Genomic DNA, 13496 nt, shown 5'->3' with positions numbered 1-13496 from the left:
TTAGCCAGCTGCTTAAATCTGGTGACATAGGTAAGCATGTCCTGCGTTCCTTGTTGAAACTCAAGCAGCTTTTCTTGGGCTGAAAACACCATGTCGGGCCGATCAAACATCACATTACATTACATTACATAGGTAAGCATGTCCTGTGTTCCTTGTTGAAACTCAAGCAGCTTCTCTTGGGCTGAAAACACCATGTCCGGCCAATCAAAAATGGCTTTAAAGGACAAAACAAAGCCATCATAGTTGTCCAATTGCGGGTCTCCCGAGACCACTAAGGGGGTAGCACAGGTGAGGGCATTACCAGTAAGGTGAGATATAGACAGGATGTATAAAAATACAGTTTTTTAATTATGGCCAAACACACTATAAGAAAAATGAACACAAGCAAGTAGACTTTTCAACCAATACCATCAAACTATAATACATATATACAGTCACGGGTTCAAGTGCATAATACAAATCAAAATACTCCTGCAAGGGAATGAATAGGTATCACACACAAAAAGGTTCACAGAGATGGTCCCTAACTAATATTGTCCAACTAATACTGTCCAACCCTAAGTTGCCTGGGGCCTTGGGCCCTATTGTTCAGGATACAAAGACACAGCACTCAGGAGGCAGGAGAAAATGTAGGTAGAGTCTCTGGGGTCCAGTGATAGATTCTTAGAGCCAGGGTTCAAGATAGACAAGTGCCCAAAATTACCCCCAACAGTCAGATGTCTTGCCAAGACAAGTACTGGCAAAGACAATAGGTTTAGGATAAAGGATATTATAAGTCCATTGAATTATAATGGGAGTGTAGGGGTATGTTAAAATCTCAGTAACTTACCCCCTCACTCCGAATCTTCCCAAGGCTTTCCAGAACAAAGGAAGGGTGCCTGGCTTGCTTTTCCCGTGAATTCCACGGTCCTCGATTTTCACAGGTTGCAGGTTTGAGTGATTCTCCGGTTAGGATCTTTTGCTGGTGCAAGGACTCTTGATGAAGAAATGCAGAAACAAACGATGCCGCACCCTTCTCAGGACTGGAGGCGGTTCTGAAAAGCAGGTTTCGGACCGTGCACACCGCGCACAACGATGCAGCAGGACTCAGTAGCCGCGGTTGGACTTTCTGGTCTTTCTCGGGTCGCTTTGGTGCTAGGACACCGAAATTTTGCAGAGGGTGTCGTTGCAGTGGCAGTTGAGAGTGTGCCAAGCTTCAGGTGGAAACTCAGAACGGCAACAAAGATAACCCGGTAGCCCAAAAACTAAGCTGGTCAGCAACAGGCCGATTCCCGGGCACTTCCGAAGGCGGTTTTTGTGCTGGGCACCGAGTAGGCTTTGGGAATGGATGGTCCTTCCACTCCTGGGGTCGTAGCACCTTCGCAGGCCTACTGAAGATCACTAGACAGACAGGGCTCCACCAGGACTGCAGCAGAAGTTGGTTGCTAGGTCTCCTTCAGACAGTTTTCAGGTTTCTTTGCGGGTCTTCTCAGCTGGACGGATTCTTGGCTCCTTCAGGTTCTCCCAGGATCTCTGAGAAATGTATGCAGGGGCCATCTTCTTATCCTAATAGCCAGGTAGGAGTCGAAACTCCCACTAGCCAATGGCAGAACTAGCCCACACACACTCCCCACAGTGGTCCAATCTGGACCACTGGTGGGAACACTCATGCATACCACTCAGACACACAGAAACCAGGATGTGGATTAGGGTCAGACTGACCCAGCCCACATCCTGCCTGCAAACACAAGCCCTCCAGTAGCCTGCCAAAAGCTGCTGCTTTACCGGGCACTGGAAGTCCTTATAAGGATCTTTCTGGCCTCTGAGGCCAGGAAGAAGGCTAAACAACAAGATGCAAAAAGAATGGGCGAAAAACCTCGTGGCACAGCCGTGTTTGACTAGTAGCCACAGTAAGTAGCCAAACGTGGTAAACGTGGTTAAGCTAAAACAAAATTCCCCAAAAAGTGGGGAAAAGTCACTGCTGCCACCAGCCCATCTTTTAAGCACCTCTAGAGTAACCAAAAAATCCTTGGAGTGTTAGTCTAGGGCAAAATAAAAATGAACCCCATTGCACTACAGTGTAAGCTGCTGTGTGCAATGATAAAAAAGTTACCACATGTGATACAAGAGTAACCACAAGTAGCAACATAGTCACAAGACTAAGGCAAACACTGTTTCCCAGTACTGATAGCCTTAAGGACATATCAGGTTCCCCATAACATGTGATCAAAGGCCAGTACAGTGAAGCTTAAGGCTTCACTGCACTGCAAAAAGTACAGGTCAGATTGAAAAATAAAAGCAAAAAGTTTGGGGGTTCCATAAAGATGGAAGGAAAGGTGCAGTAAAGAGAATCTTTCCTAACACTGCACAATAGTCCCCGCTCGCCGGGCTGGATTTGGTTGTGACTGACAGTCTCCGCTCTTCTAAGGAGTCGGCTCGCCTGCTATAGGGCAAAATCCTTATTTTTTGTGGGGCTGGTAGGTCACACAGTGCATTTGCGTGATTTGAACTGACCTTTGCAACAGACACATGCTCCGTCTGCATTGCGCTAGTTCCTTTGTGTGGCTCTCGACGCTCATCAAGCTTGCGTCGCGTGTTCCAGTTTATGTGCAGTTAAAAATGTGTCCCGCATAATATCAGCGTAGGCTTTCAGGCCTCGGACCGCCCCGCCCGTCAATCCGACTTTGTAAAACAATGCTGGGCTAGTGGGACCGCCAGGCCCACAATATACCTCCTTGCAGCTCGTCCGCTGCCAGTAGCATGTCTCACACCTGCGCGGGGACCCGACATGCGTTGGTCGACCCGCTCGTCGCCAGTTTGGTTTATAACCCACACGGCTTCCATTCACACTGCCATGCAAAGAAAGGAAGCAGACACCATGGGAGGATTATAACGCACACCTTTATTCAAACGTGTTCCTTGTTCTTACTGCCCTCCCCTTTCTCCTCCTCACATCACATGATCCCAATGCCCCCATGTGACACAGGTGTCGGCTTCACGCAACGTCACACTAGTCCCAATGCATTCCTATGGGAAAATGAATTCCTCCAGATTTCTCTGCCAAAATCTCAACATGTTGCCATGTATCATGGCCATAGGGATTAGCATGGCCATGCACTGTCAATGGGTGGGTAAATAATCAAACAACACCTACAAGCTTTGTGTCCCTCATCTGATATGCCATTTCTCCCTAGCTGTAATCTAATGCAATAGTTTCATTGCCACCAAAATAGCTGAAGCTAAAAATGTGACCACTTAGTATTTACCATAAAAGCTGTAGGACCGGTAACGGTTACCTACACTGGATCACAAGCACAGAGACACACGTGGCATGGGACGTAAGTCACGTGATAAAGAGGCGTTGCTCGGTCCTTTCTTTTAACGGGAAATAGTACCTGTCTTGATGAAGAAGGATCGAGAGGAAAAGGCAAGGATCTTGGTACGTGTGGTGTCAACGGGCAGGGAAGGATTAAGGTTGGCTTGGGGCACAACAGTACGAAGGGTATTTAAGTATTATGGTAGTTAGGCTACAATAGTTGATAGTGAAAGGTCGGGGTGATACCAGGGTCGAGGCAGCCTAGGCTAAGTTTGGCGCTGGTTAGTTTACAAATGTACAGCATAGAAGTTATCTCTGATAAGTTAATAGCGTTTTAATGAATTTCGGTGCGATTTGGTCTTGTGTTTGGGAGGTTTGCAGCATCCATATCCCCCCCCCCCCCACCCCCTGTTTCCAGGGGAGCAAGTGTGTCTGTTTGTGATTACGCTGCAGTGGATTGTATAGTGAAGAATTGTATATTCCGTTGGCGCAGTATGTTAGCGTGCGGAGGACTAGAAATGCTCACATTGGTGCCCAAAATGCAATACCCATTAGTGATAATGGACAGTAATATAAAGGTCATTGGTTGGATGTTTTACAATGTCTTGTTCGTCCCGCTCCCTACCACCAGATCACACTTGCCCATACCAGGCTGTGTCCGTGCAGTTGAACTGTTTAACGTTTCTGGTGGGTAAGCTTTTCTATTTGCATTGCACACATTTCCCAATCGATCTCTTTATACGTTGCTATGCTAGTTATTGCCTTAATCACATATATCCCGTTAGTATCAGTGCCCAACGATTAACCACGTTTGCTGTGGCAGAGGATGGAATACATCGTTGGCAATGCCTGCAGCTATTTTGCATGTAGTATACACATCGACTGTCCAACCTTTCGAAGCCAGAAATATTCCAATACTTTAGATAGGAGAGCACAATCCAGACATGTGTCAGTCATTGCCAGAACACAGTTGCTGGCAGGACTTCAATCGGATTGAAGTGACGCGGAAACAGAAAAAGAGAGTATGGGGCGGTGACGCCAACCATTCAGATGACTAGCTAGGCGCTTGCCCCGTAACATGAAATTATCCGGAAAGCAAAATGTAAGCTCTATTCGTAATTTCTATCAAACATTTATATTGACATGAAAGGACGTGAAGTCCTGATTTAGGTGTAGGAATAATATAGAGCGCATAAGGACTAGACGAGCTTGTATCGAAGTTAAAGGGTGGTCTACGCTGCACTGGGAAATTGCAGAACTCTATAACTCTCTCTTCCCTGCTTTAAGATGCAGTCTGTTGACGACTCGTTTTCACACGTGTCCGTTCACCTTTGATGCTGGTTTAAATGCTATTTATTGTGTCCATTTTATTCAGTACACATATTGTTTTGGTGCCTCCTTGAATGATTGCCTGTAAACCATATGAAAAGGTGAATAGATGGAAACGCCCCAGCTGTACACCTATTGCTCCCTTGGTCAGCAGGCTGTTTGAACTTACTTCAATAATCCTGCCCCCAACCAATTATTTACTACGGACTGCTCACTGTGTCAAGAGTGTGAGTGTACCTGCCACTAGGATACTACCACCAAGTTATTTACTTATATTCTTTGAGTTTAGACTTGGTCCCCAACAGAGGTACATCCATGTTAATGGCTGGATGCTGGACGGATACACTTGTGTAATGTTATTGTTATGAATGTCATATCTTCTTTCTCGAGCTCTTTGCTCATCCGCCTCCAACTGCCTCGGGGTCAGTCGCTTCTCCAAGCAACAAGTTGGTTTTAGATCGCTTTCTTCTGCTGGGGCCTCCCTCTGGAACAGCCTCTCTGTAACTTGAGGACAACCATCTCCGGTTCTGAAGCACCTCAAGACCTTCCTCTTTGCTTCTGCTTTCTCTCCTCTGCTCCCCTGCTGGTCTTCTGGTTGAAACTTCACTAGTTACCTGGCTGTCCCCTGCCCACCAGTTGCACACCTGCTCTCCCCCCACACCCCTGGCAACCCTTGCACTCGGGGACTGTTCTGTATCCCTACAGCCCCCTGCTAGCACTTGTATATAATGTTTACTTTCTAATTGTCCTGTAGAATTTCTTATTTACTTGCTCCTCATTTATTTTTAACGCACATTGAGGTCTTTAATAAGTTTAAATCAATTATTTGTCATATACATTTAATTGAAATATATCCTCTTAATAGCGGACATGGAGGGTAGTAACAAGCAGCCAACCTCAATAGTTGGATTCCATGAATACTTGTCCCGTCTCTTCCTTTTACTATTAATCGCACATGCTTCAAGATTGACATTCATTTTCTTTATCTTGATTTTCGTAGCCTTTATTTACTTAACGCTTGCCTGTGGTAACTTTTTTTTAAAACAATAATTTTTTTTTTTTTTTTTTTTAGTAGCAATGTCTGCGTGAGTAAATTGTCAAATTAAAATCCTTCAAAATACAGTTACTGTTTCTGCGTCAATTACACGTGTCCCCTTTGAAGCAGTGCATCAATTTTCTAGCTCATTACTTCACCTCCGTGATTTTATCTGGGGTTCCCTTATTATAGTCGTCCACTCCTAAACGTTGACACTACTGTGTGTTCCTTGAATTCCTCAACGAAAGAAGTTTGTGTATTCTCTTCTTCCTACTGTAACTTTTGCTTTGCTGGTTCAGTTTCTGGTGATTAAGCAAAGCAAGAGGTGATGGCTGGAAGGATTAGAATTAATCTTAACCTCTGCCATTGCTCTGGGCAACCCTCGATACCATCGTTCTTCATCTGCCAAGCCATTACAAAAGGGGAAAAGACTGCAAATCAGGCTTGGTCACACCCCAAAAGGGGCATTCCATCCCAAACTGTTTGGTCACATTAGTTCTGCACGAGACCACCAGCATTCTGGTGAACCTTCTGGCACATTGATCCCTGCACTCACGCCCAAGACATTATTATTTTCCAGATATGACTTCAGTGACAAAAACATATTATGCTGTCTAGCAGAAAGATGCCAATACGTGTGTGTGCTTCACTTGTCATAGCCCAACATTTCTAGATCCCTCATGCAGTAAATTATTTGACTGATAACCATTATTTATGATCTGTGACTGGCATTGCTTAATAAAAACAATCTGGCTTAGCAGTTTAAGTAAACCACTCAGAATGTAATTTCTATAGAGGCCACTTCAATATGACTATTTTCTGCCATCTATACATGCTGGCATTTTGCTACTAAACAAATCAAGTGTAAAGAGCAGAAAATTAAATGTTAAACTGTTGTAAGTGTGTGTGCGGGCGTGCGTGCTGCATGTTCATGACGTATTTTTGTATGTGTGCAAGGGTGTGTATGAGCGAGTGAACGGTGGGTGAGTGAATGTGTGTTTGTATTTATTGCTGGACTGGGGAGCTAATATTGGCGTGTGGAACTTGGAGGGTTTAGAGGGGACTGGAGGAGCAAGTGGGGCTGTACGCTAAAACGATAATGGGCATCCATTGTAAAGCCAGCATGATATATGCTATTACGTGGCTAGGCTAGCCTTTTCCTGTAGCCAATGTAATCATTTCTTACTGTGGTGGCATGACATTTTGTTACTGGGCATCTCTGATAAAGTGAGCATAGTAAGTGTTATTACCTGGCTAGACAAGCATTTAGGAGCAGCCTTTTTATCACTTTCTCACGGTGGCATTGCATATTGTTCTGGGTATCTAAAATAAAGCAAACCTGATTTGTTTTATTACTTGTTAGGCAGATTCCTGTGCAGTGCCCTTGGGGACCACTACACACAATTAAGACTACAGGTGGCAATACAAATTTTACCTTTGGTACAAGCCTGTACTACTAAGTTATAGTGGTAGCAGAGCAGCCAGGCTTATCTCAAGAGTATATGAGCAGTAGCAGAGATTACACAAAGGGACCACAATTACTGTGACTCAAGCAAACACTGACTCAAGGTTACAGGTAGTAAAATATATGTACATTTATTTTTAAACCGTTTGTTATAAACACAACACTCCTATTAAACTCATATACTACAACTAACCAATTCACTTTGTACAGTAAATCTCAAGGTAAGTACCCTGTGTTTGAATGGACTGGTGTTGCGAACAAAACACGTTACCGTGAATACGATTGCGATCACTTTTTGACAGTTCGGTCTACTCAAACGCGTATCCGTGACATGAAATGCTACCGGGCAAAAACACACTTGGCACCTGAGATACTCAGAGGGAGTTGGAGGCAAAAATCACAGGCAATATTTTGGTTAGGCAGACAGAATCGAGAAACACTCGGAGACAAGAGTTCAAGAGTCAAAGGGTCGGAGCCAGGGTTAAGTAACGCTGAGGACCTGTTGCCGAAGATCACACAGTCAGACAGTTTGTGATTCAACCTAGCCAAGAGTACTTCGATATTGTCAATGTTCGGAAGCAAAAGGTATAAGAAGGAGGGCAGACAAGGTCAAGCCCTGGAGGTGAAGAAAAGGGGGTCACCCTCTTTCTTCAAGCAGAACACAGTACCTTATTCCAATGGTGCAGCTGGTGCCCTGGCAGTTGTTCCTCTTGGTTTCCCGCAGACCCACGATTCCTGGAGCTTCGTTGTGAAGGAGGACGTCTGAAGGGGGTCTGCACCACACAGGGATGAAGCCGGCAGCAGCGATGCAAATAAAAGGTGCGCTCCTTAAAAACAGGAGAGACTCTTCAGATGGCTATCGGTACCACTACAGCAGTGTGCAGCGATTTCGACCAAGGAAGAGGATCCTCTGGCTGTGGAAGATGAGCTGGTTATCCCCACCAGGCTCAAGGGATGAAGACTCCGGACCGGATCCTCTCTAGTCATCGAAGGTAGATAGCTCAAGACTGCAGAAGGGCTTCACCAGGACGGGGTACTTGCAGCAGTCGTCGTTCTCTCCGCTTCGCTTCGGTTCCTTGTAGTTCCAGTGGCGACTCTGACTTCTAGCCCAAGAGACCTGCCTTTTATGCGCAAAACCCCCATTCACACAGCCTGGCTGTCAATCACCCAGCAGGGTGGGTTGTCCACCCTGGACAACCACCTCAGCCAATCATGAAAAGTGCGACTTGGGTTTCCTAGGATACCCTGTGCAGGGGGTGACTACACCCCTCCCTCACATTCAGCCCACCTAGACACCCAGGTGCCTGGTGGAGGGCTTCTTGAGCAGAAGCCCGCCAAAAGACGGTGAACAAAGAAGGCGAACCTAGTTTGCCGTGCAAAGTAAAACACAAGAAGGACTTTAACAAAAAGAAATGACGAATAAACCCAACCGGAGCCAAGAGAAAGACCATTTGGTCAAGCGGGTTTATGTTTGAGGCTAATATAATAGCCTAAAACAATACCACGTTTATCTAGTATAATCGCGGTAGAAAAGTTAGGGTAGATACCACTGCCACCAGCCAAGTCTAAATGTTAAGTGCGAAACAATGCACTACGAGGTACATATACATAGGGATATAAAGTAACCCTCCCCAGTACTCCATGGAAGGTGGGGCGTACTGGTTCTGTGGTAATTTCACTAAGTAAAGTTAATGTCAACTTTATCCTTTTCTGGGGACTGTAGTCAGCCTCAGAAATGGAGTCGGGGGGGGGGGGGGGTCTTAAAGACAACCCTGTGTCACTGCACTGAAGGTGCTGTGACACACAAAAGAAGGGGCTACTGAAGTGGTGTACTCCAGAGTCCACAATCACAAATAAAGAGAAATATACTTGCCAAAACACAGGTAAGAGTGGGGGAAAAGCTCTCACTCTTACCGAGTGGAAAAAAAATAAACTCCAGAAGCCCAGCAAAGCTGCTGGGGGACTCACTAGGTGAGGAAAATTAGCCATAAATGAGAATTCTCCCTAACACTTGTCTATATTGGCCTACATTGTGCAGCCATTTTGGACATGTTTTTTAATGGCAAAGTCGACATGAGTCTGTCCTTGAATGAGGATACTGCCATGTATTGGGAGAGCAGCGTGGACTTGTTTTCTTATAGTATCATTACTGGCATTATACACAAAGCAAATGTGAGTATGTTCTGATATGGGAATATATTGGTTCAGACCGAATAGAAATATGTGAAAATGTTTTTATACTGGCTTATGTTGTGGACAAAGGCATCATGAAAATGCATTGGGAAATGTTCATGTGCACTGTTGGTGACTTGCATCTATTTTTTTGTTTTTTTGTTTTTCTGGATTGGAGTTAACCTGCAAAACCAATCGCAAACTGTCTGGCTTTTTACCCAATTTTTCACAGAAAGTGTGCTTTATAGTTGGTTCGGAATCCCTCAAAACACCCGGTCACTTTGTCATATTTGTGGGTAAAGTTTACGCCACTTTAATTAAAAACACACCAGCCACCCATGGGCGTAATTATAGGTGGGGACGGGGCGAACAAGTCCCCCCCAACTTTTGTGGCCTGCCAAATTGTCCCCCCACCCATCTTTTGGCAGGGGCAGGGGGGGGGCACATTGCAGCTGCTGCATCAATTAAGTAATTGGACAGTGCGAGCGTGGCTGGGGCGGCCAGCCAGGCTTGTGCTGTCCATTACAATCAAGCGGACGGCAGGAATACCCCGCGTGGCTCAGTCCCTCACCCTGGCTGGTGGCCTGACTCAGTCAGCAGCCACTGCCACGGTGCTGGACTGGGTGGTATTCATAGTATTCATCCATGTTCACATTTATTGTATTAAATAAACAAATAATTTTGGGGGGAGAATATCACATTTCACTTGCATCATATAAAGCATGCCTTTGTCAAACAATGCAAAATGTTACCATATCACCTTATCTTTTGTTTTAAGTCTTCAAAGACAGCCTATGAGCCATTCTTTATAATTTTGTGGAATGTTCGAGATGCGGTGAAATAATGTAACATTTGTACTCTTATTGTTTGACAAAAGGATTCCTATATTGCTGGAGTACTTTAATTATGTTGTGTGTAGTTTTCAGGTCCGATTTATAAACCAGAGTATTGTTGAAAGCCAAACATCATGGTGAGGCGGGGAAAGGATCAGAGGGCACATTTGTTGTGGTGATTTACCAGGTTCATGCATGTGGCAAGAGATGTTCTCCCTGGTCCTGTGTTGATTTTCAGGGTACAAATTGAGATTACATGTGGGTTGACGGCATCCGCTCACTAAGTGCCGACTCCATCCCCCTTGTGTGTTTTTGAAGCCAGCATGCAAAAAAGCTTGTTTGCTCAAGTTGTCGCCCTCCAGGATTTGAACCCACAAAACCACATAAAAGTGTCTTCAAAGCACATGTCTTGTAGTGGCATTTTGCTTTCCATAGAATATTTCAATATAGGTTCTTGGGTTAAAAGGGTGCACACCTTTTATACTTTGCGGCATTGTTCTAGGAAAATCTCCTGTAGCTTTTTCTATTTTGGGTATCAAGTCATTTTGTGAACGACAATGGCCATTTCTATTTTGAATTTTCTTCTATTAGGAGAGGCCAGCTGAATTAAATTTGCGTATTCCACTTTAAGATGCATTCAGCCCCTGTGCATATGTTAATAATCCCCCACACTCTTTTCTGGACCTGAGCCCTATTGATGACATTTGAAGACCTGCAGAATTGCTTACTCCGACTGCCTCAGTAACTTTCCGGTAAATAGGCCTTGTTACGATTGCACTATCCTGCAGCAAAGGCACTTTGCCTTGTCTGGCCCAGGGTCAATCGCTGCCCTTACATCCTTGGAATGTGCAGTCACGTTAGGTATGTTTTGGATTACTTACCAGCGATCTTCATTTCTCTTTGCCCTGCTCTTCCTCATCACAGTATTATCTTTTGAGGCCCCCATCTATACAAATGATTCAGCTCACTCGGTCAGCTACTAGAATACAAGCCTCACTCCTGATATTGCTACAACCGTAATATTAACAGTTAAAATTCGGATATTGAAGGTCAGTTTATTTGATCCCTACGGATATTAATGACACATTTTTTGACATTTTCTGCGACGGGCCCCACACATCTTTTGCCGCCCAGGGTTCTGCAAATCCTAGTGCCGGCCCTGACTGCGGGCTAACACTGTAGTGAGGGGCTACATTTTAGAGACTGCGGGAGTCGCCGGGAGAAGGGCAATCTTTGTGGGTGCATCTGCATATTCTAATGAGATTATTCTAGTCAGTTTAAATGTTGAAAGCTGTTGACTGTGTCAGAAACGCACACTTATGAACTGTGAGAATGAGCTGCCTTCTGTCTCCCATGCCATGCTCACTCCCCTGACATGCCAGTACCAAGTCACCCATCATGATTTCAGTTGCCTAAAAATGTATGCATACAAACTCAGGTGGTAAAAATGATGCCTGTGGGATTCGGCACCCATAAATCAATAAATAAAATAAATTATAATTACAATGGTGACAGAGATGAGGTTAATAGCTGGCAATTATCTCGAGGCAGCCAGCCAGCAGGGAGCTTAAACACTAAATTCCCCCTGAAGAGCTCCAAACCCTTCCTTCCTTGTCTGCAAGTGGCTGATGTGGAGGAACCAGTGTTAGAAGGCAATGAGGTGATAATACTTTGGTGTATCCTGTGGGAAGACAAAATGCACGTTGTAATACATTAAATACAAAGTGCACATTTTAAGCCCCAGAACTAAAATGGAGAGAAATTAATATATTGCTGTGTTACAAGACCACGGAGTGCTGACTGGAAACATGGGGGCAAGTGCTGGGGGCCACCCCTGAAGTTCGAGGCCTCTTCTATTTGAAAAGGTTGAAAGGCCCTGATGCCGTCCATGGTGAACGGGTATGAATTTTGTGTGTGTGTGTGTGTGTGTGTGTGTATGTATGTATATGTGGGCACGCGAGGTGCTTTGCAAGTGCAGCATTTGTTTATGTACATCGAGAAGGCAAATATGAAATATTACATGGCTAGACTCAGACTGGCATTTTGGGGCAGCCAGTCTAGCCCTTACTGTGACATGACTTTATTCTGGGCATCTTGATAAAGCAAGCATGGTATGTTATTGATTGGCTAGACTGGCATTTTCTACTGTTGTCAATGCAGTATATTCTAAAGACACACTGGGGTGTTATAACTTTCAGAAGACTGGCGTGTCTTTAGAATTTAATTTTAAAGATACGCCACCAGTCTTATGCAAGTTATGACAGAGCATCGGCAAGGGGCTCTTGTGGTGTTGTAGTTTAGCGTTATCCCTCAGAGCCACCATCCACCCTTCCTCCACCCTGCCCCTTTCCTTCAGTTGTCATGTCCCCCCCCCCCCGGGCCCCCCCTAACACTTTCAGTAAAGTTTACTCCACTGCAGCCACCACTGGGTTAGTGACTGTTTGGTGAATGGGTATGCATGTATGCACGTGTGCATGCTGGGTTGGGGCTCAGGCAAGGCGCATTGGAACATGGACATTTTGTTACATGTTTTACTGGCCCTTTTGGCCAAAGTTAACTTGATGAATGTTATTACGTGGGTGGGGGTTTATATAGCCAGGGGCAAGGCAGACCGACACTTTCTGTTGTAAGGCATTTTTTACTTGCATAAAGGGCAAGGCGAATAGGTGTGCTCTTACATGGGAAGGGCAAGGGCCCTTGTGCAGCCAAAAACAAGGAAATGTTCCCTTACTGTAGCATTGCATGTTAGGCCAAAGTTAAACAAGAACATGTTCCTACATGGGGATACTGGCACGACACAAATTGAGTTGGCTGGTACATTTGGGTGCCCGGAGCCAGGCATAGCCCCCTTGTTTCTACGCTAGGTGAAAGATTCAAGGTTTCATTAAGTCACACACTTATGTCTTTCACCTAGTGCAGTGCGCGGTGTGTCCCTGCAGCAGAATGATCATGTGTGTCCAGACCTGCCTGTTTGGCACGTCGCATGCTTTCTTTACGATCTTGGGGGTGGGGGTGTTTACTAAACTTTCTCATGTTGCACCGGCTCCGCTATACCTACCCCTTAGCTGTAAAATGTAACTAGCACCCAGATGCCTGAGGGCTTGGTGCGCTGCTATAAATGCACAACTAAATAAGGGCTTGGTATGGCTTGCAGGTGGGGCCCTACATTTTGTGTTGCACCACTGCCCCCAGCCCAGCTTTCTTGGCCCAATCCCACTTCTTCACTCCAGCTGACATTTTCACTAGGCCCCAGACCCCCTTTTCTGGGCCCCCACCTCTTTGCTTATTATTATTTTTCTGTCCTTTACTCGGCCCCAGCCACTTTTGTTATACCCCTGTCCCCTTTTCTTCTCTATTCTGTCCCCA

General features: G+C 45.2%; 1 protein-coding gene across 2 annotated transcripts in view; it reads left to right on the top strand.

Annotated features, from left to right (window-relative positions):
* Positions 1 to 3336: 3336 nt before the first annotated feature.
* FAM234A (family with sequence similarity 234 member A) overlaps positions 3337 to 13496 on the top strand; it is a 1050028-nt gene continuing 1039868 nt past the window's right edge. For both annotated transcript variants that reach the window (XM_069647858.1, XM_069647857.1), the window contains exon 1: positions 3337 to 3418. The gene's annotated coding sequence lies outside the window, so the exon portion shown is untranslated. The remainder of the gene's footprint in view (positions 3419 to 13496) is intronic.

The sequence above is a fragment of the Ambystoma mexicanum genome, chromosome 2q (assembly GCF_040938575.1).
Source record: "Ambystoma mexicanum isolate Mex_15411 chromosome 2q, UKY_AmexF1_1, whole genome shotgun sequence".
NCBI classification, from domain to species: Eukaryota; Metazoa; Chordata; class Amphibia; order Caudata; family Ambystomatidae; genus Ambystoma; species Ambystoma mexicanum.
This window is presented reverse-complemented; position numbering and strand designations above follow the sequence as displayed.